At 39.1% G+C, this 24,508-nt stretch overlaps 1 pseudogene; it reads right to left on the bottom strand.

Moving 5' to 3' along the window:
- Window positions 1-427: 427 nt before the first annotated feature.
- On the bottom strand, window positions 428-8,503 carry LOC117713373 (putative vomeronasal receptor-like protein 4; annotated as a pseudogene).
- Window positions 8,504-24,508: the final 16,005 nt, after the last annotated feature.

Below are 24,508 nucleotides of genomic sequence, written 5' to 3'. Positions count from 1 at the left end.
TCCATGTTCTTACATCACTTCCTTTTGAGTCAAATTATACAGACTGACTTAGAAGATATTGATTTGTCTGGTTTTTTATGTCAGACACTTAGAAAAAGCCTTTAACATAAGTGCTGTGAAAATAACATGAGCAATGGATGTTACCTACAGACAAGTCATGTTTACACCAGAAAGACTAGGAAGTAGAGGGGTGGTCAAGATTCTTGCTTCTCTTGTGGAGAACTCCACTGCCTCGTCCAACACTCACACCATGGACTCATGACAGTTTGTAGCTCTAGCCCCTTAGGACCTAAAACTCTATTCAGGCCTGTGTTGGCACCTGTACAAATGTGGTGTGCATTCACACATACACATACATATAAATTTAAAAATATATTAAAAAACAATATTTAATAACATATAGCACAATATAATACACATCTTTTACTTAAATATTTTGTGTATACAGTGCAACCAAGCAAAATATAGCCATCAAAAGGAGGACACTTTGAGCAGCTCTCAGCTCAGGGGGAGTTCTGTAGAGAAGCTTGGAGTTCTGAAGGTAGAGGACATGCTGGTGATGCTTGTGGAGAAGAAATACCATGTAGCCACTGGCCCCTCCCATGGCACCCTGAAACACTGCATCTCTCAGGACCATGAGAGGGAGAACAATCCATTTTATTTCCTGACTTTCTAGTGTAAAATAGCAATATTTGTCACTATTCTTAAGCTGTGATATATTCAGTCCTGTACTTTTGATGGAATAGATCAGATTTATACTTATTAAAGCACTGAGTATCCAAAAGAATAGGAAGAATAAAAGGATGTGCCATGCAGACTTTGGCCTGAGCCTCCTCCACTCAGATACTCTGGGACTGATGATAATGGCCTGGACCACAGTGAGGAGACTGCTGGTGCAGATGGAGAGGCCATGGGCCACCCTTGTCAGGTAAACAGTTATCTTACAGCCTACGTCATCTAGGATGTTTCTCAAACCAAAACCCATTAATGTCTTTGTCAATCCTTTTGTAAGAAGGATTAGGATGTTTGGAAAAGCCAAGTGGATGAGAATAAGGTGTGTGGGTTTCTTCTCGGGGTTTTCCCACCAATTGAACATATATTTCACATAAACAGACTTGTTTCCAGAGTGCCAAGCACTGTCGTGGAGGAAAAGATAATTTCCTTAATATACTTCAAAGCTATCTTCCTTCCTAGGTAGAAAAACTTGTATACAGGATACAAAAACCTTCTTTGAAGAAAGCCTGTGTAATGCAAGACAGAGATCTGAACAGCAAATTTTGCACAATAGCTTCTAATGGAACTCACAAAGCAGGCATGGACACAGCCAATATTGCATCTTAGGTCCTTGAAATTTCTCCTTTTTTTCTGTGGTCTCTGGGATATTTTGTGTGGTCTCTCAGGCAATAGTACTTACTGGTATTCAAAGCTAAAATTTAAAGAAGATTATTTTTGAGCCTCACACTAGCAAATTGACTTTTCCAAGTTTGTTTGTGTGTGCGTGCATGTGATTGTGTGTTTGTTTGCCAACATGCATCCATTATCCTTGTTACCTCTGAGTAATACTGAATTGAATTCCAAGTTCCCCTAACCAAAATTTCTTCCTTTTTTTTGTTGTTGTTCTTTTTCAACATATTTCCCCAGCCAGTTCCCAAAGCCTGAGGCTCATCCTGAACCTGGCTGCCTTTCTCAGAACACACACAAATCCTGAGAAACCCTGCTAGTCAACACCTGCAACATCTCTCTTCTTTTGTTTGATATTCCTTTCTTATCTTCATCTTGAAGAGTCAACAATTTCTAGAATGACATTTGAATTCAAAGGTTTATAACTTCAATTTCTATATCTTAATATGTTAGTTTTTTTATATTGATCATTATTTGATTTCACTTTGTATGAATGCTTACTAGATACTTTTACAAAGTAGTCTTTAAGCGTCAAGTCAAGTTGTGTCACCTTTCTAGATAAAGCTGTCAGTTAAATCTGAGTCACCAGAAGATGTCCTGAAAAGCCTCTTGTGTGAAAACTTCATGTAAACACCAGGTTGTAGCCACAAACAGGGCCCTGTAGAACCCTGGGATGCTTCCTACTGATGAGGGAGATGAAGGGGATTCATGAGGTGTTAGATGCTGCCATTTGATGAGTATAGTTTATGAGTTATAAGGTCTCAATATGGCTGCATGCAGCACAGAAGGTTGGGCCACACTATTGTGACTAGGAACACTCCCATATAAGAGGTCATGGTGGCATGGGTCTCTGTGGGGCCTTGTGAACAGCAGTTATGTCAGTTTGCTGTACAGCCTGCTTCTCCCTTTTCTTTTCCAACCTGTTTGTCAGGCAGGCTGGTTTGTTCTACATCAGTCCATGCTGATTCCAGGACTTAGACCTCTGCAGGATGCCATTATTCATGTTTAAAACTCCATTCTCATTTCTCAGGGATTTTAGTAAGCTCTGGGTACATTTTCTAGAGTAAGAAGAATCTGGATGCTTCAGTGGCTCCGTGGGATTGCATGTTCTGAGTACTTAGAACGCCTCTGTTTCCTGCTCTCCTTCCTGCTAAACTCACAGTATTGCCTTAAATGTCTTTGTCCTTCTGATTGTATATGTGACCTATAGAAACCTAGCCTTGCTGCCAGATTTGTTCCAGATAGCTTCACGACTCTGGAAATGTCAGTTATTGCCTTTCAAATGACAGTCCAACAAATTGATGCCTATACTCACTTAGGCCTGTGCTTCCTCCTTCAGTCTTTGTCGATTCAAATGTACTTTGCTTAGGTGATTCAGATGGCCTTTTTCCCCTGGTGACCTTCATTCTCTCTGGTTCTTAAGATGTTTCTGTCTCCTCTTTCAAGAGATTCCCTGTGCGCAGAGGCGAGGGATTTAGGGGAGACCTTCCATATCAACTCACTTTCTGCCTAAAATCATCTGTGTGTTCTTATCTGCTGGTGGGAGAAGGCTTTCTGATGGTGACTGGATAACACACTGATCCATGGGTACAGAATTACTTTAGGAGTCATTTTATTGGTACCTTTTTTTTTTTTTTTAAGACCAGTAGTATTTGGGCTTATCTTAGGTATGTGGACTCTAGTAAATCTAGTGAAAAAAAAAAAATCTGCCCTAAACTAGGCACTTATTCTCATAAATTTCAACCACCATTGCTTTGGCATATTTTTTAGGCAGGACAGATTGTAGATCAAGATTTTGTGCCTGGGTGGCTGTTCAAGTCACTCTTTCTGAATTCTGGAAGGGCACCTTCCCACAAAGAGGCTGTAAGAAGGGATGGTAACCTCCTAAAGTTGAGTTACTGGAGGTTGTAAACCAACATGTGGGTGCTAGAGACCCAACATGAGTCTTCTTCCAGTTTATCGTGTGCTCTCAATTGCTAAAACATATCTACAGCCCCTGTATCAACAATCATTATCCTTCCCATCCGTATTGATAACCAGCATGGCGGAATCAAACACTAAATTCCCCCAAGAATTAGTTCTATGAATTTGTTTCATAACATTTCCTTCATCTGGTGTTCATATTTACCCTTTTCATGTTCTCCACACCCTGTCTAGAGATGTGAGTATCATTTTGTTGTGTCAGTCTCTTTAATTTCTCTTAGACACTACTTATCTGTATGATGTCAGTGTATATCAAAACTATCTACACAAAAAACTTTGTGACATATATGTTTTATTTTAAAATGCAAGAGAAAAATAGAGACAATAAACAATCTGGATAGAAATGTGTCGGGTGACACACTGACCCGTCATTCTTGTCCATTACCCACTAGTGACAAAGATTGCAAACTCTGTACGTACTCCTGAGGTGTCTAGAGAAAAAGCCCTTCTCTACAGGTATGTCATAAACTGGACAGTGTTTACATGTTTCACAAAGATATGAGTATCTCCCAAACCCAAAACCAGGGCTGTTGCATGCCTCTCCCTTCCATTTTTTGAGAGTGTCAACTTTTGACTAGAGAACTGTGTATTTGGCTCCCCTGTCAGATGGTGGGACTCCTTCAGTGACTGTTGTAATATTTCCATTTCTCCTCAGATAGGAAGGGCAGTGAGCTATTGGATAGGTATGGTGAATAGCCCTTTGTCACCTCTTGGCCCCCAGGGCAGTGCACACACAGCAAAGATAGGTGTCTCCCTGGGAATTCTGCAGCAAAGGAAGACTGGAAGACTCATCGTTAGTGTGTATTTGGATTCTGTGTCCTCCTGGTCCAGCGATTGTGGATGCCTCAGAACCCAATATCCTCTTGTCAGATAAGGCTGCACTACATAGGCTTCAGCAAAGAGCTCCCCTCAGAGATTATAGCTTCTCATGTCTATGTCTGCTTGTAAATACTATGTGCCTGAACAGCAGTATTGAGTATAGAGCTCTAAACTCTGAAAGCAAGGCTAGAAGGCCAGGACAAGGTGTCCTAGCAAAAGCCACATTTTCTGTGTAATCACTAAGTAGTGAACAGAAGCGGGAAGCAGATGCTGTGGCACACTCTTCTTGAGCTATTTACAGAACCCTGGACTTAGGCCTGTGGCTCTCAACTGGAGCTTTTTTTTCCCAAACCACAATGGCAATCTCTGAAAGACAACATTTCCCCTGTGGTTTTTTTATTTATTTTGTGACCACCACACATCACTGTCTTGAATGTGTTTTAAATTGCCTTACAGGGTTTATTCTTACCTGTTCCTTAGTGATTTGGCAATAATGCCAAGCACTTACTAGCTGAAGTGAATTGGTTTCTCTTCCTGCTCATCTCTACTTTGTAAGTGACCTTCAGATAAAGTATGCTTCCTGAAATCTTTCTTGTTCACTTGATTATTGGTTTAGAATAACCTCTTGCACATAGTAAGTACTTTGACATAAGTAGAGGAGTCAGTGGTGACGGAAGAGCAGTAGAAGGAACAAGAATCCAGGAAAAGTTTGGAGGTTCATATAAGAGTAAAACTCTGGCACGTGAAAAAATTCTCATTTCAGGTGACTGCATGCTCTCCTGCAGAATGGGCCCCTTGCCCTTCTGTTTAATGGAATAGCTCAAGGAGCACTGTTGTTGGATCTTCTCCAAAGATCTGTTAGAACTGCTATTGCTTTCATTGGGAAACTGTTTATCACTGCTCCGATCTGATTACTTGCTACAAACTGGTTTAAAGTGTGTATGTCCTCTTCATTTTATTTTGATAAGGCATGTATTACTAAATGTTTGTACATTTCTTACTGATTTTCCTAATTTGGAGATATGGATTTCATTTTGTTTGTCAGAAAACAGTGTCTGATGTAGAATAAGCAGACTTGAACCTTACAATGTATCCAAAACAAGACTTAAACTCCAATCCTACTGCCTCTACCTCTGCAATGGTAGAATTATAAGGATGAACAATGATGTCCCACCTAGTATATAGATTTTTCTTTGTTTTGCTGTTTTTGTTTTGTCGTTGTTGTTCTGAGACAGGTTCTCACTCTGTAGCCTGGGATGGCATGGGACTTACTATGTAGACCATACAGGCTGCAAACAGTTAGAAATCTGCCTGACTCTGCCTCCTAGAATGTGTATTTTAAAACTGTCCATGTTGATCCTCCGGATTTTACTAGTGTCTTCTTTAAATGTCTCCTTTCTTGCCTCTGGTTTTATTAAATTGGAGCTTCTCTGTTTTGGTTGGTTACTGCTAGAAGTTTGTTAATCTTTTGTTCCATTTTTGTTTGTAGTCATCATTTGATAAATCCTATCTTTATTATTTCTTTATGTCTACTGTTTGAGTTGTTCATATTTTTAGGACCATGAGGTGAGAATCTATAATGAGTCAGTGCCTATGTATGTAGAGTTGCTACATCTTTGTGATGATTTGTTCCCTTTATTAGTACATAGTTACCTTCTTAAAATCTTCTGATGAATTTAGGTTTGGATTCTAGTTACTCATCTATCAGAATAGCCAGGCTGGCTTGTTTTCACTTTCCCTTTGCTTTGTAACAGAATTCTATCACTCAGTTGTCTTTGGAAGTAAGTTGTGTTGCTTGGAGACAAACAAAGTTTTATCTTGTTCTTTATTTTTTATTTGTCTCTGTGTGTGTGTGTGATGTTCATATATGTGAATGCAGGCATCTGCATGATTTTTTGTGTGTGTATGTGTATTTCACGGGACACCAGACACAGATTTCTCCTTGCAATTCACTTGGCATATGGTCTCTTGTTGCTTACCACTGCATTATTACTTGGGGTGGCTCATGAACTTCTGGGCATTCCCTTGTCTACACCACCCATCTTATTGTAGGAGAGTTGGGATTATAGATTCATGTTACTGTGTCCCACAACTTTTAGGATCTGGAGAACCAAATTCAAGTCCTCATGTTTGTACACTAAGAGTTTCACCTACTGAGGCATCTCCCAAACCCTGGATGTTGTTTTAATCTAGTCATCTAGCTTGTGACTTTTAATTGTAGAATTAAGGCTATGTACATTATTATTAAAAGGGTTCTGCAATTTTGTTCATTGTTTTTCTGATCGGTTGACTGAATTGTTGTTTGTTCTTTTCTTTCTCCCATTTACTCAGTGAGACATGGTTCTTTTCTACCTTGCCATTGTTCCTTTATTCATCTCAAGAACTTTGTTGTTTCATATGGTCTTATTAACTGAGATTGTCTTTCTTCTCCTAGTGTATTTAAGATCATTTTAGTCATCTTCTGCAGTACTGACTGAGTGATCATGGATTTCTTTAGTATGTGGCTGTGCCTTGATTTCTCTATGCATTTTAACATTAAACTGTTCTGAATATAGAAATTTTAATGGACAGTTATTCACTTTCAAGGCTTGAAATACATCATTCTATGCTTTTCTGGCTGTTAGGCTTTTTGTTGAAAAGTATAATGTTATTATGTGTTTTGTTTCTGGGTTGGTGTTTTTTCATACAGCTTTTAATATTTTTTTCTTTGTTTTGCATATTTTGCATTGTGACTATGATGTACTAGGAGCATTTCTTCTCTGAAAAGATCTGTTTAGGATTTTAAGAGTCTCAGGTTTATATGTTTATTTCTTTTCATAAATTTGCAAAATTTTCAGTGAAAATGTCATTGAATATGTTTTCTATACCTTAGGTTTTATTTACTTTCCCTATGGAGTCTTTGACTTGGTCTCTTGATCACATGTCAGAGTTCTTGTATATTACTTTTATGCATGTGTTTATTTATTTATTTATTCTATATTAATTCTGGGTATTTTATTTCTTTGATATTGTCCTCCATATCCAAATTCACTATCTTCTGCTTTGTTGAGTTTCCTGCTGATGCTTGTTACTGATTATCTCTGTATATTCATTCCTGCTTCTGTCTGCATTTTCTGCTAAGTCTTTGGATCTTGGATTGTTTTCCTTTCTTCACACTTCTATTTATTTGTGTAATTTTTTAGTCACTGATTATTTTCACAGAAAACTTTTATATTCTTCATCTGGTATTTTACCATTTTACTCTTTCAACTTGATAATTAAAGAATTACTATCTTTTGGAGGAACTTGGTAGCCTTTTTCTTCTCTCTTGGGTTCTGAATTGTGAAAATATTGGTGAAAAATGAAAGGCAGAAATAAGAAAAGAAATTTACTAAAGTTATAAATTAGAAAGTCAAACATTAATAAAATTACAGTTCTTCAGAATGACCTATAGGTTTAGTACAATGCAGTTGAAACATCCAACTAGCTTTCACATAGATACTGTTAGATTGTTTTAAAATGTGTGTGAAAATGAAAACAATTTAAGCATTCCATAATAATCTTCTAAAAAGACAATAATAAAACACTTAAACTACCTGGCTTCAAGACTTCTTATCAAATATTGGTGTGCCCTTCCCAGCCTTGAGCAGGCTGAATAGACCTTACTTGCCTTAATGGACCTTAACAATTCCAGTAAAGTCATCTGCCCTGGCTGCACTTGCAACTTCCTACAGGAACTTAGAAAAATAGATTGCCTGCTGAGCTTGCTTTGCAACTTAATATAGTTGAAATAAAAGATGGGTTTAGTGGGCTTCCCCTATATAAACACACTGAATATTAAACTTTGAACCTTGATCAGAATCTTATCTTGGCTTCATGCTGCTCTTGCTTTTTCCACTCCCCCCACCTCTTTTTTATTCCCAGCCTCTCTTTCAGGTAAACCCAGTTCATCCATGGCTGCTGGAAAGCTACAGGTGGTACCCAAAGGAGGAGGCCTAAAAACGCTATTTTGGGTGGAGCTCCACAGAAAACAGAAGAAGTAAGAGTATCCTGCATGGTAAACAACAAACATCATTAATGCTAGCACTAGTTATAAAGTTTATATTTAGAGGCTGCTGTTGCAGGAGGTACATGAAGGGGATACAGATAGGCTGAAGAGGTGTTGAGGGACACTGACTTTACCTAGGGGACAAAATGGGGTTTTAAACAGGCATTTGTCCACAGCCTTAAAAAGTTGCTTCAGGCAGAGAGAAGCAGAATTTTCAAAACAGATGTTAGAATTTTTTTTTTTTTTTACCTCAAATAGATTCATGCTGTCCATGGTTCCCATAAGAAGGGACTTTGGATAAGGAAACCTGGGAAATGGTTGAAGAAGTTCTGAGAACCACCCAGGCAGAACCTATCACCCTCTGCCTCTGGGTGCTTATAAAAGATTATTATTGATAATAAAATAGATAAAGAGACCTCTCAGGTATTAGCTACTGCCCAGGAACAGTTTGTAGAACTTCAGGAAGAATACCTGTCAGAGAAAGCTTTCAAAGAAAAAGGCCCTCTCAACTCTAAATAAAAGAAATACAGACCTTGTACATCTTTTAGAGTTCAGATAAAAAAAAAAAAAAAAAAAGGAAACTCTAATGATGAACTAGATCCAGAGGAGGGAACTGTTTTAGAAGAAGGGGCTGCCAAATATTATAATGAGGATTGGCTTCCTTATTCATCTTCTGCTCCACCTATGGCCTTTCATGTGGAGATGCTGCCCAGATGGACATGCAAGTATATTAATTAGAGGTGGAAATTAAACTGCAGAAATTGACTAATGAGCTACAGGATTTAAAGAGTGTGTTTGGTGCAAGAAAGTGCAATGATTCTGAGATTTGCCAATTGCCACTAGAAAGAGTTGTGAATCAGGAATGCAAGGATACATCTGACATGTTAGCTTTCCCTGTAGTTGAGATAGTTGACCAGCAGAACAACATAGTCAGACAATATCAGACATTGGAGTTCGAAGTGATAAAATAATTGAAAACAGTTGTGGCACAGATTTGGGCCTACAGCTCTCTTTATACAAACTTTATTGGATACTGTGATGGATACAAATTTAACCCCCCAAGATTGGAAAACTATATGTAAGGCTACTTTGGCAGGAGGGAATTACTTACTTTGGAATTCTAAATGGTGTGAAGCAAGTAAAAGAACTGCCATGATGAATGCTCAGGCAGGTGACAAAGATTGGGATATTAACATGCTTCTAGGAGAGGGTCAATGTGAAGGTAATGCTAATCAGATTGGGCTACCTGCAGGAGTATACTCACAGATTGCAATGGCTGTCCACCATGCTTGGAATTGAAAGAAAATTTTGAAATAGGTCCAAACTAATAAAAATAGCAGGGCCCTGTGATTCCTTTTCCCTAACCTAAATAGTTAAAAATGCCTGTCAGCAGGTTTGGGCCCAGTTAGTCAGCCGCAGAAGATGTGGAGTTATAGAACAAAGGCCTGTTGAGTCTTCCAAGGACCTGGCTAGACATAAAGATAAAAAAGGTATGCAAGGACACCTTTAAATAGAGAATAGGGATGTGCCCCAAAGTATGTCTAAATGAATAATGGGCCATCTGGTGTTCCTCCAAACCCTCCCCCCCCCAGGTCTTCTCAAGGTCCAAGAAACTGCAATTTAAGTTTAACTAGATACTATGCTAACGTAGATAAGCTTCCGCCTGCAGGAACTGCCCTCTGCCCCATCGACCGACCGGTACAGCCTGCTGATGTAAAGCAGCCAATCATGTGTACCCACATGAAAGTTCCCCCCGTTTCTCCACCCCATACACATAAAAACCCTAGACCCCTGAGCCGAGGGGTCAGTCCCTCTATCTCCTATGTGAGATATGGAGATACGGGCTGGCCCAGAGCTCTGATATTAAGCTGCCTCATGTGTTTGCAGCAAGCCGGTGAGTTTTTGAGTGGGCGCCATCCTGAGACTTGAGTGGGAATCCCCCTTTGAGTTTTTTCAGAATCAATTACTGACTGAAAGTGATCTCAATGGGAATTTATCTGGTATCAAACAAGGCCCTGATGAACTATTTTAGGAATTTGTGGACAGGCTGCTAAAAGTAACTGGTAGAATTTTTGGATATCCTCAGGCAGAAATTCCTTTTGTTACATGATTGCCTTAGGATAATGCTAATGCAGCCATCTGGCCATACAAAGCAAAAACAGACTTACCATTGGTCTTTGTGCTGAACATACAACAATCAGGGACAGCCATGGCTGCTGCCTTACAAAAGACCACTGCGCAAACAATGCTTTCACAGAGACAAAGGAATAAAGAATGTTTTAAATGTGGAAGTTTGGGTCATTTTAGAAATGATTGTCACAGGACAGAGGCATGAATAGACAATCAGGTTGTACACCAGGAGTTAGTCCTCGGTGCAAGAAGGGTAATCACTGGGCCAGGGAATGTAGATCTAAAACAGATAATCAGGGCCATTCCTTGTCAGAAAACAAGCAGAAGAATCAGCCTCAGGCCCCCAGAAGTACACAAACAGTAGCTTATGGGGCCATGAAGCTGCTTTCAACCAGGGAACCAATTTATCCAGGAGTTATAGAGAATAATTATGCATGAGAAATAATAATGCCCCCATGGCATTATAGCTGTGCCTACTAATAAAGAACTGCTTGACTTATTTTAGTTCCTTGCATCTGCTACCCTCCAAATTTGTTAAGAGTGAGAGAGAACAAAGTGGCTGTTGGTTTCTCTGATGTGTTCTGGGTTTAATCTATTACTAATAAGAGACCTAACCTTAAATTACTAATTGAAGATAAAAGTTTTGAAAAATTAATAGACACCAGAGCTGATGTACTCACTCATCTCCAAGGGATTGATTATTCCATTAATTCAAAACAAAGTTCAAACATAAAATTTATGAAAGGTTAATGAAACTAGGAACTTGTGGGGGCATTGCAGCCTGGCTTGCCTATTCCAGCTGCCATTCCAAATAATAGGTATAAAACTATTATAGATTTATATTGTTCCTTTGCATGTCGATGGTTGTGATAGGTTGTCATTTAGTATGTCTGCTTGTGGTTTTGAATAACCCATGAAGTGATTTCATTAGATTTTGCCTTGGGATATGGTTAATAGCCCTACATTACACCAAGGATTTGTTTCTGCTTTAGTGCAAGAGGTTGGGGCTTTGAATCCTTCACTGCATATTATTTATTATATGGATATTTTATTAACTGATCCCCCTCTAAAAGAGTTTAATTGCAAGCCTTTGTTCTTATACAAGGAGCTTTAATATTTTGGAGTAGTTGTTGCTCCAGAAAAGATTCAAAGACAATATTTTTTTCAATATTTGAGTATTTGTTATATCCTAAACAAATTGTGGCACAGAAAATTCATGTAAGGAAAGATAGTTTACTTACTTTAAATAATTTTCAAAAGCTTCTAGGAGATGTTAATTGGCTAAGACCTCACCTTAAGCTTGCCACAGGAGAAGTTGGAACTCTGTTTGATATTTCTCAAGGGGAATGCAAATCCTAATTCCCCTGGACAATTAACTGATGAGGGACAAATAGCTTTGCAAAAAGTAGAGGAAGCTATTAGCCAATAACAGATACACTATACAGACTAATCGATTGTTGGTTGTTTCACAGCAGTCCTTTGGCAAAAGGGACTATTAATATGGATTCATCTTTTTTCATCTCCAAGTAAAGTTTGAACACCCTATTATGAAGCTGTTGTTATGTTAATACAGAATTATAGGATAAAATTATGAAAGTATTTTGGAAAGAATGTCTATGAGACTATGACGAGGTATTTGTTCCTTGTTTTGAGAAGCAACTGGATTGGTTGTTGCAAAGTGCTGATGTTTGACCTACGGCATGGCAAAATTTTTAGACAAGTTTGATGATCATTATCCAAAAGACAAGTTGGTAGAATTTAGTTCCATGCATATTTTTGTATATCCTGTGAACTTACACATGCAGCCAATAATTGATAAATACAGTAAATGATAAGAATGCATTTACTGTATTTATAAACAACTCATCTAATGGGAGAGAAATATATGTTATTGGATCACATGTTTATTCTATCAAGTTTCCCCCCTGCTTCACAAATAATTGAATTATGTGCTGTAGCCATTAGTTTTGAAATGTTAAAAAAATCAAGCTTTTAATTTGTATACTGATAGCCAATATATAGCTCATGGTTTATGAATACTTGAAATTGTTCTTTTTTGATACTGCTAATTCTCAAATTTTACAGTTATTTATACAAATACAGTTTAATTTAAGAAACATGTACCATTCTTTACTTTATAGAACATTTAAGATCTCATACTGGATTGCTTGGATCCCAGGGCTATGTCACAGCAGATTTGTATATCAGGCAGATTGTGGGCCTTACAGGAATGATTTGCCAAGCAGTCTCATTCTTTACATCATTGAAATAGTGGTGGTTTGAGAAAACAATTTGGTATACCTAGAAAATATGCAACTTTAAAACAATATCTTCCTTAAAAAACAAAAAAGGGGGAACTATATCCCCATACACCACCAATTATTTAAATCATGCCTTTTATTTTAAAATTTTAAAATTTGGATGTCAACAAACTCTCTAAGTGTGGGAGGAGCAGCTACTGATGTTAGGTGCCATAAGAACCTCGCCCCAAGATGGCAATGGCCACCCGAGGGCCAAGTGATAAACAAGTCTTTATTAGGTGTGAAGGCTGTGCTTCAAGGTGGCCTGATCTTACGCAAGCATCATGAGCCTATGGAGAGATGATACGTGGCATGAGTTCATGGGCTCCTGGCAGGGTTTATAAGCTGCGCCAAGGAAGGGATCGCGGGCTCACCATCTTGACTACAAACTGCTAAGCATCCTGAGTAAACTGCTGTGAGAAGGAACTGGTTGTTCCATGTCTTAATTCCTGCTGGTCAGGGTTGGCGAGGCACATACTGGCACTTCTATCCAGGTTTTACAAGGAAAAAAATTTGAGCTCCTTAGAATGGCAATAGATACAGGTATAGAAATGATAGAAACCTCTATTTTCCATTTGCAAGAATCTACTTTTATATCAATCATTCAGGAATAGTAAATGATTCTCTGGCTAAAGTTTGAGATGAACTATACAAAAGGAAAAGAGAAAAGGAACAGAATTAGGGATGGTTTGAATCCTGATTTTCCACTTCCCTATGGCTTACACCTTTAATTTCTACATCAACAAACCCATACGGAAGAACAATTATCTACTACAAAAATAATTTTTAAAAAACCTAAGGAGCAAAGGTTTCAATATGCTAGACCAAAAATGTCTGGGCCAAGTACAGAGAAAAACGTGGCAACATCACAATTTCTTTGTTCACAAGTTGATGTAACCATGAACCTGCTCTTCATTTCATCTACATTCTTTAATTACTCTGTGAAAAACACTAATCTGAGTACAGAGAAGAGTTATAACACAGTGCCCCTTCTCAAGGAGGTTATAGTCTGGTCGAAGAGGCAAGGAACAATAAAGCATGGTACAGATAACAATTGATATCTGCTCCAAAAGCAGAATAAAAAAGTGATGATTATGTTCAGAGGTATAGGAATAACTATAAGGAGTAGATCATCTGTGCCAATTCTGAGGAATCTTGACCTTCCTAGGCTGAATTTAGAAGCTTACCAGTCTGGCATGGTTATGTGTATGTAATCACATATGTAATCACAACACCCAGAAGGCTGGGACAGGAAGATCATGAATTGGAGGTTAGCATAGATTACATAGCAAGACCCTGTCTGTCTCTTAAGAAAATGTCATCTGGGCATGATGGCATGTACTTATAATCCAGCACTTGAAAGACAGAGGCACATAGAAGTCTATTCTCATATTAAATTTGTTGGGTCCATTTTAAAGTACCAGAGAGAAAAGTTAAAATAACCTAGATATTTGAGTATTGAGTACTTGGGAACGACAAATATCGCATTATCTCACTTATATGAAATTCAAATTACTTATCTCATAGAAATATACAAATGGTGGTTATTAGCAACATGTATTGTAGTAAAATAACACAATGGTATCTGTTAATCTAAAAAGTACTGATGAGATCTGAATAAGAAGTCTGGGAAAGTAAGTGTCAGTAGGAGGCAGACAATGAAAAGAAGATCAGTCATTAATACTCTCATTGTTCTAGAAGAAAAATCAGAAGAAACTGAGTTGGAGTGTATAGGGTAAAACTTAATTAAGTCCTGAGAAATCAGTATGGGTAACTTATTATTTCTGTTTTCCCTAGACCAGAGTCAAGGCAGAAATGGATTGAATTAGGAAGGTGATGAGTCTACTATGGAACATGTTCATTGTTACTGCAACACATCTGTGAGGTTCTGCCACTGCTGCAGAGTCTTCCTGAATTGCCAACTTTCTTTATATAGCTAAATCTCAAACTAAACCTAACTTTTTAGGCTAACAGATACCATTGTGTTATTTTATTACAATACATGTTGCTAATAACCACCATTTGTATATTTCTATGAGATAAGTAATTTGAATTTCGTATGAGTGAGATAATGCAATATTTGTCTTTCCATCTGCTTTACCTTTCAGCATGCTTCTTCCAGTCTGAGCAGCATAAATATCTTTAGAGTAGCCAAGTTGTTTTAGATATTTTTGGCCCCAAACTGAAATGCCTTTGTCTTGCTGCTCTTTTTTTTTTTTTTAAGACTCACCCAGACATGATGTCCCTGAGGGGGAAAAAAGCCTAATACCACCTCACTTGGCAAGGTTAATATGTAGCCACTGACTCATACTTGACTGTTGCAATTTTCAGGGATATCTAAGCAGGCAACGGATAGCACCTCTGTATTTATTGTGACTGGCATAGACTACTAGGAGGAGGGCACCAGCAAGTGTTGTTTGAATGAACAAATCAGAGGAAAGTATCTTATGGAGTGTTGGAAATTCAAAACAATAATAGAATAAAACATACCAAAGACCAGTATGAACACTCTGTTTCTGCCATTGATTCTTCTGCCTCAGCTCTGATGTTCATCTATCCTGGAAAATAACTCTTAGCTTGGATATGGAAGTAACTGGAAAGAGAGAGTGATCACAGAAACCTAGCTAGGAAGGCTGGTGAATATTTGGAGACTGAAGTAGTACCAAATGCCACCAATGCCATAAGTTGAGGAGAACCTGGCCAGCACACCTGGTTCCTTTCATCTGTCTTAACTTCTAGGCACTGTCTGCTACTACCACCTGGTGGCCACATCTATAAGTAGCAAATTCCTAGCAAGGGTGCTAAAGGAAGGCAGATCTACCAGTGGCCCTCAGTTCAAACACCACCCAGGAGAACACATGTGTGAGTGTGAACCTACACCTTATTCTGGGAAGAGCTCCAAGAGCTTCTTACTATATTTTAAAAAATATCTCTGATCTACAAATGATAGAATTACTGTTAAAAAGGTTGATTCCTTTTTCTCCTCAGCCCCCTCAGATGAAATCTTCTGAAACTTCATCAGAGATAGAAAAGCAGACCTGGCACCCTGCTACTCAAACCTCACTCTCCAGTCAGTTTAATACAGTGCTTATGCAGAACCCAGTTTAACAACCACACTTGTGAAATGAAAGGCTTATAGAGCCTCTGATCCAGGTGGACCCTTGGATGTCATTGGGACTTAACTGGTCACACCTAGAACATCATGCTGATGTTCACAGGTGTGTCAGTAGCAATGCTAGCACTGAAAATAAATTGCACTCTTATCTGTTCCTTTCTTTAATGTTTGCCTTGCTTCTTGTTACAATCATTTAAAATAATGAAAACAATAATATTATCTACCCTAATATAGCTCCCAAATGGATGTAATTTTACCTACGTATTTCTAGATTTCTGAAAAGAACCAGATGGTTCTCATCAAATCATGATCCCTAGTAGAAGATAGAGCTTATAGCTTAAGTTTTAATTAGTTCTTTAAAATGAGTGCACCAATGCCACGAGCTGACTTTAAAGAAAAAAAAAACCTCAGAAAGAAAACAGCTCCTTGTTTTCCTCCACAACTTGCCACTGTCTCAGAGCTTTCATATACCTGTGTGTTTTGTGGCAATTCAAACAGTGAGCAGGGTATCAGTGTGACTGGTTATTGATATCTCTGGAGCTCAGGAATGACCTTGTTCCCTGCTAAGATCAGGCACAGAAGTCAGGGTGTTCACAAAGGTTAACGTTGCTGGAACATACATATGTTAGATACACTAGAACTGGCTTCCTAAAGAATCTTCAGAATATGATTTTAATTATTGCGTTGGAGATGCCTAAAGTAGAAGTCCCCAGATTACACGGTTAACATGTACTAGGCACTAGGTGTACCTGGGGTCTGCCTGACTCCTCAGTGTTCCCACACCAATGAGCTGCGTAATGCTTTGGACATCCTCTGTCCTCTTCTCATTATTCTCTTTTCTTCTCTCTATTAGAATTGCAAGCTTCTTTCAGTGCACCTGGCACAGGAGTGATACATCCGTGCAAAAACTTGTCCAAGGCAATGGATGCTATATCAACAGATTAAGTGGTCAAGTCTATAGCTTCTATAGCCTTCCCTAGCCAAGGCAAAAAAAGACAGAATTCAAAGACAGTACTTATGCTTTCTCATGGGGCCTGACTTCACATGCGCACTTTAAGAACAGCTTCACAAGGTCAGTTACTGATAATGAGAATGTGTACACCTTCAAGACACCCAGGACCAACCTGTGTCAGGAACTGAGAGAGCTCTTTGGGGCTAATATGGATGTTCCAACCACCCCTCTATCAGCCTACCAGATGCCTAGAACATTCACATTGGTCAAGAACCACAGTGCCGTGACAGTGGCCACTCCTGGAGACTCAGCCATAGCTCCCCCATTCTGGCTCCTAAAGCCAAGTCAGACAGAAATACCTTGATGGGTCAGCCCTCAGCAAAGACCTCCAGTCAGCAAAAATAGCAGATCTGTAGCTGCTACTATATCCAGGCACAATAACTTCCCTTAATGGACAACTGCTGACACCATCGAGGTCAGTGTAATCTGTAGTTGAGAACAGAGGGTCAGGGAGGTGGTCCAGGCATTCTCAGTTTATTGTTATCCCTTGTTCACCCCCAGACTAAAGTAAACTTGACTACTGAATTCTGGGATACAAGTTGAAGCATCTTCGGTGCAATTTCCTTAGCAGTTGATGTCCCACCTAGCTGTCAATATGACACCTACCATGGCAGAAGTGTAGCAGATTCTACCCTGGAGATGTTGATATTTTGGGTTTGGAGGTTCAAATAATACTATTTTGTTTATTTCAAACTAAAACAAAAATTGTAAAAACAAATTGAGAAGATCAGCAATGTTAAAGAATATAATACAAAATGGGATCTTCAGGATATTTTCATGTCACAGGAAAATCTCTGGTTGGAGTCCAAACTTGGTCTTGAAGCTACTAAATTCTATGCTCACTTATCACAGAAGAGTTCCAACTTTGCATACCTCCTCTGTTCAGTGAGCTCTCTTTAGGGCTTGCAAAGCCTTCTCATCCCCCTGCTGTGACAGCAGCAAACATGAGCCTCAGGCCTATGGAGCCAAGGACCCAGTTTAGAACTCTGCAATCAGTCAGGCTATCTGAACAGTCCCCCTCTGCTTTAGAACTGTGTAACACATACACACCACATCCCTGCCTTTCAAAGATCGCTTTTTACTGGAAAAAGAAAAACCACATAAGTAATTAATGTAAATGCTATTACCAAAGTATTCCCCAAGGTGAGAGTGGGCTAAGTGGGAGGTATTAGAAGAACCTAGGGCTAATTAAAGTCACGAGGCACAATGCAGATACCCACACTGGAACAGATGTGAATATCAGGAGAATGGCCACAATGGACATGGGCAGGAGAGTCAACATGGAATCAGCATGAGTATAAACCCTCTTCCTTCCTTCATCACAACTTTATCCTTTGAGACCCAGATACTCATGGTTTAGGCTATTAAACTTACCCAGTTTTACTCTGTCATAGCTTAACTGAGGTTCTGCATCCCCTGTTCCCAGTGGCACTAACTACCCAGCTCCAAAGAAGAGTACTGGCAGTGTGGACTTTCAGCTGGGCTTCCCAAGCGCCTACTGCAAAGTACCTGGAGATTGGGGATGAGAGAATTTATCCCACTAACCCTTTTCCAGACACATTTTATATGTTCATTGTAGAGCATCAGTCCCTCGGTTTATAGATTTCCATCAACCCATTCATGTCCTTGCCATAGGATATACCCACAGAGATTTTTCATGATTAAAAAGGGAATCAGTAAGCAATATAAGACATGGAGATCCTGTTTCCATTTCCTAAGAGAGAAAGGGGGTGGGGGTGGGGCGATGAATAAGGCTCAGTGTCCTGACAGAGACAAAGCATCTTTTGTAAGGTACTTCAGGACCTCGTCTTTTTACCATTTAAGATTGGTGTTTAAGTTTTCAAGTCATTGTATGTGTCTAATCACTTAAGTTATTAATTCTGTTGTTTTTTTTTTTAAGTAATGTATGTATCTTGTGAAGTCTGAAGGTTGGTTGGGAATGTGTTCAAGTGAGTCATGTTTCACAGTGGTTAACAAATTATACAGGCCTAGAGCTTGCAGGTTCCTTTTATTATGGTGTAGAAGCAGGACAATAAAGTCCTTTAGAAATGCAACCCAGAGTGGGCTGCTTAAGACTGTGTTTAGGGGTGTGGAAAGTTACTCTTGTCCCATCCCGGCCAATCTTGGGACTGATGCTGTCCTACAGATACTTTCTCTGACAAATTCATTTCAGGAGCATTTAATGAATAACCCCAGGAGCCGGTGTGCCCAACACTGTTTAATTTGATTAGTTGTAATTGAAAACTTTTCCAGGCCAGGAGCAGGAGTGAACCTTCTTTTCTCATACAATCATCTGGCATCTGTAGTAGTGCACACCTGTAATCCCAGCACTCTAGAAGCTGAAGCAGGGACAGGACAATCAGACTGGCTCCAGAGTCAGGCATTTGGACCAAAACCTCTCCCCCTTGTCACAGCACCATTTTAACCTTCCAGATGCTTTGTTCTTAAAAAGATGGTCTTGAGTGGAGGCCAGTCCCAGGCCCTCCTTTAATATACAGCCACTCATGTCCCTCCTCAGCTTCAAGATTGTGACTATGAACTGAAAGAGCTGGATGTTTGGCTGTTTGGTTCCCAGCACCCACACTGGGTGACTTTCAAAAGCTTGTGATTTCAGTGCCAGGGGAGCTGATGCCCTTTACTGGCCTCCACACATTCATGGAACACATACACTTAACAGAGGTATACATTCATACAATACAACATTTCTTTAAAGAACTAGATATTGACTCCAGAATGCTGGAGAACTGCCTCCTAGCCTGTTTCATCTCACAACTTGTCCAACCAGGAACAGGCTATGGCCCACTTCTTAGAGGAGAAAAATGGGAAGGCAATGATGGCATATGTTTCAAGTCCAATAAGTGAAATAAAATGTATTTTCTGGTTGAGGTGACTCTAAATCATCTTCATGCCCAGAAATAGTACAATCTTTTTGAGAACATGCAAGTAAACATGATATGGTTCATGTCTGTGGGGTTTCTGTGCTTAGGGGGAAAATCCCTAGCATATTATGAAAATGCACAGAATTATTTGCTTGTAAATACATTTGTTTTGTTCTTTTGCCCCCCACCCCGCCTCCTCTGGCATGGAGATGATGTTGACATTTAGACATGAACACCATGCTGACGCCTTCACAGATGGTTCTTTATATCCTCCATCTCTAAGTTTCCTTGTATGAGAACATTCAAACAAAAGAAAACAGTCAATTTCTAAGCCATGATATTGAACATCACTTTAAATGCCTCCTTTCTCCGTCCTTTTTGCCATCCTGTATGCAGTCATCCTTCAAGTAACTATTGTCCTAGGAAAAAATGTAGCTCCTCAAAAAAGTATAATACTTGACAAAGAGGATTGTTTCCCCAGAAAATTCACGTGACTTTTTTTTTTTTTTCTCCAATTCTGAATTGATCTGGGCAGTAAGTAATATATAATTTCCTTAGGCACATAGCGTTTCTCCTTGGATTGACTGATTAATTATTGTTTCCTGTACTCTCATACATTGGATCATATTAATGGTCCTCCAACCCCCATACACTCACACACAAACCTAAGTACTTTTATTGACTTTTCACCAAAAATGTTCTCCCAAGGACAATTAACTCTCAACTTAGGCATTGTTTCTTTACACTCCTAATAAGGTAAGGTAACATTCCTTAAGTTAGTCAAAACAGTGATTTTGTCAGTCAGTAATATTTCTCAATATTTTTTTTATTTATTTTTATTGGGTATTTTATTTACATTTCAGATGCCATCCCCTTTCCCCATTTCCTCTCCCTAGAAAACTCCTATCTCATACCCCCTTCTCTTTTTTGCTTTTATACAATTTTTTAATGTTAACCAAAGGCTTTATATGTTTGATAATGCTCAATATCAATCAGAAGTGCAGCCTAATACCCAATCTAGATATATCAACTATCTTTGACTGGTGGAGACATGTGAACATCTGCCTCCATGTCTGGCCCCCCTTTCTCTTTCTCTCTCATCCCCTAGCTCCTCCTTTCCTTCTCCTCCTCTTCTCCTATTACTCCTCTCTGTACTCCTCCCACCTTAGCTCCTCCTACATATCACCATTCCTGTTAAAATAAAACTTTTCTCTCAAAATACAGTTAGAGCATAACTATACTAATTTATGTCAGTAAGGTGCAAGATAGACCTAATACCCAGTCCATCATTTTGTTGACTAAGCAGAACCTCTGTCATCTCTCCTAAATAAAAGTCTTAGTTCTGAACCTGGCTTTTTCTCTTGGCTTTAGAATGAATGTCAGCTGAAAACCATCCTGTTAAATCTTTTCTCTGAAAGTAAATAGCAAGGATTGGCTATGACACTATAAGTTTTTAACCCCATCAGAAATCCAGAATGACTGAGTTAACTGAGATTATAGGAAGCACAAAGCATAGCTTCTAAAACATAGCCAATTTATAGAGACCACTGAACACCTGGACAGCCCCTATATTACAGAATGTTGGAGCATCTGATCTTCAGGACCAGGGTCATCTGACAGACCTAGTGATGCAGAATTATTAAGGGCTGATTACTCTATCTTGGCAGATATAATCAGTTGACTATTCTGCAAGTGTGTCCTTTTCTGGACAGTATTTTGTCTGTAGATGGAAAGAGGCAATTCTTGCCTAGTGGCTGACTCACCACAATTGGAATAACTCCAAAGATGCTCAATTTCTTCTTAAGATCTAAGACAGGAAGATGTCAGGAGCAGACAGGTCTCTAATAAAAATGAACATTAATATAGAAATATTTGTAACGTCAATTCTATGGACTTCTGACGTTTTGAAAACCAACTATCCATGTAAGGTAATCTGGACTGTTGTCTATTAACTCCTTTCAGCTATTTCTAAATAAAACATAGAAAACACCCTAACAATAAACTCCAAGCCATGAATTTGCTATGATCCCTTAACTCACAGGCTAACCATCTCAAATAAGTTAAAAAAGTTAAAGAAGGACTGGGTCTAAGCCTTGTATTCCTAAATGTGTTATACAGGCGCAATGCCTATGATAGTAACAATATTCATCTCACTTTTATATTAATAAGGAGCTTGTACCAATAAAAACCTTAAATTTGAAATCAAAGTAAATTTTTTACCATTTAAGAAATTATAACTTCATCTTAATAACAATTATACATATTTCTACCAGTAAGTTATCGCTATGCAATAAATTTTAGCTAATCCTCCCTGTTCCACCAAAACTACTACTTTTCCCTAGAAAGACAGCCCAATATTAACCACCTCAGTCCCCAAGCCCAGGGAATAGGGGTGCCAACTCTTCATTAACTTCTTCAAGCTGATTATGGGTGTTGAGATATTAGAAGAGGGGTTGGGGGAAGAATAAATTGATAAGCTTCTGACTCTGTGTCTTCATTGCATCCGGCTGTAATTCCGGGACATTAGAGGTTCGAGCAGGTGTGCTCAGCTTGCCTGATGAGTAGATACACCAAGGCTATGTATTCTGCAATATACAATTCTCAAAACAAATTTTAGTATCAAGATAATTGTTTGTTTGAATTCTGGAATCTAGTCTCCTGGCTGCCTGCCTCTATCATGTCTAATCCATATAATTCTGGGCATTTCTATGAAGGTGTGCTCCCACCATCCTCCCATTTTCGCCTCCCTGCTCTTGAAATTCCCTAACACTAGGGAATCCAAACTTTCAGGTATCAAGGCTGTCCACTTCCACTGATGCCTGGCAAGGCAACCCTCAACTACCTATACAGGTAGAGCCATGAGTTCCTCCTTTTGTGTTCTTGGGCTGGAGATTTTATAATGGCTACTCCAGCTTGTTTCTTAGGACCATTTGCTTGAAAAATTGTTTTCCAGCCTTTTACTCTAAGGTAGAGTCTGTCTTCATACTGAGGTGGGTATGCAGCAAAAGCATGGGTCCCGTTTATATATCCAGTCCATTAGTTTATGTCTTTTAATTTGGGAATTGAGTCCATTGATATTAAGAGATATTAAAGAACAGTGATTGTTGTCTCCTGTTATTTTTGTTATTAGAGGTGAAGTTATCTTTAGATTAGAGGTGTGGCTATCTTCCTTTGGATTTGTTGAAAGAGGGTTACTTTCTTCCTCTTTCTAGGGTACAATTTCCCTCCTTGTATTGGAGCTTTCCTGCTATTAGCCTTTGTAATGCTGGGTTTGTGGAAAGATATTGTGTAAATTTGGTTTTGTCATGGAATATCTTGGTTTCTCCATCTATGGTAATTGAGAGTTTGCTGGGTATAGTAACCTAGGCTGGCATTTGTATTCTCTTAGGGTCTGTATGACATCTGCCCAGCATCTTCTAGCTTTTATAGTATCTGGTGAGAAGTCTGGTGTAATTCTGATAGGTCTGCCTTTATATGTTAGTTGGCCTTTCTCCCTTACTGCATTTAATATTCTTTCTTTGCTTTGTGCACTTGGTGTTTTGATTATTATGTGACAGGAGGTATTTTTTTTTCTGGTCTAATCTACTTGGTGTTCTATAAGCTTCTTGTATGTTTATGGACATCTCTTTCTTTATATTAGGGAAGTTTTCTTCTATAATTTTGTTGAAGATATTTATTGGCCCTTTAAGTTGGGAATCTTCACTCTCATCTATACCTATTATCCTTGGGTTTGGTCTCCTCATTGTGTCCTGGATTTCCTGGATGTTTTGTGTTAAGAACTTTTTGCATTTTGCATTTTCTTTGACAGTTGTGTCAATATTTTCTATGATATTTTCTGCACCTGAGATTCTCTCTTCTATCTCTTGTATTCTGTTGGTGATGCTTGCATCTATGACTCCTGATTTCTTTCCTAGGTTTTCTATCTCCAGGGTAGTCTCCCTATGTGATTTCTTTATTGCTTCTACTTCCATTTTTAGGTCCTGGATGGTTTTGTTCAATTCCTTCACCTGTTTGGTTGTGTTCTCTTGTAATTCTTTAAGGGATTTTTGTGTTTCCTTTTTAAGGGCTTCTACCTGTTTACCTGAGTTCTCCTCAAATTCTTTGAGAGTGTTATTTATGTCCTTCTTGAAGTCCTCTATCATCATCATTAGAAATGATTTTAAATCCGAATCTTGCTTTCCTAGTGATATGAGAAATTCAGGACTTTCTTCTGTGGGAGAACTAGGTTCTAATGATGCCAAGTACCCTGGGTTACTGATGCTTATGTTCTTGCGCTTGCCTTTTGCCATCTGGGTCTCCTTAGTGTTACCTGCCCTATCTCTGATTGGAGCCTGTCTTTCCTATTATCTTGGTTGTATCAGAACTTTGTGGTGGGGGTAACTTACTGGGGTAAGTGCTAGGGTCCAAAATCTACTCAGTGCTCAAGCTCAGACAGGATACTGCCCAAATTAGAGCACCTGAGATCCCTGCTTCCTCTGGGTTCTTGGAGATTGGGGGCAGAGCTGCCACCCAAGATCTGCTCAGTGCTCTGGCCCAGACTGAAAGGAACCAGTGTTCCGGGCCAGGAGTGACTTCCTGGGTCCTTGTGAGTCCCAGTTACTCCCTGTTTGGGGTGGGCTTTGCTGTCTGCTTACCTAAGATACTGCCCGAGTTAGAGCGCCTGGAATCCCTGCTTCCTCTGTGTTCTTGGAGATTGGGGGCAGAGCTGCCACCCAAGATCTGCTCAGTGCTGTGGCCCAGACCGGAAGGAACCAGTGCTCCTGGCCGGGAGTCAATGTTTCTCAATATAAACAAGAACTCAAATGCCATCACATTGATATGTGTAATTTTAGACATGGCATC

Source organism: Arvicanthis niloticus, chromosome 8, assembly GCF_011762505.2.
Source record: "Arvicanthis niloticus isolate mArvNil1 chromosome 8, mArvNil1.pat.X, whole genome shotgun sequence".
Lineage (NCBI taxonomy): Eukaryota > Metazoa > Chordata > Mammalia > Rodentia > Muridae > Arvicanthis > Arvicanthis niloticus.
This window is presented reverse-complemented; position numbering and strand designations above follow the sequence as displayed.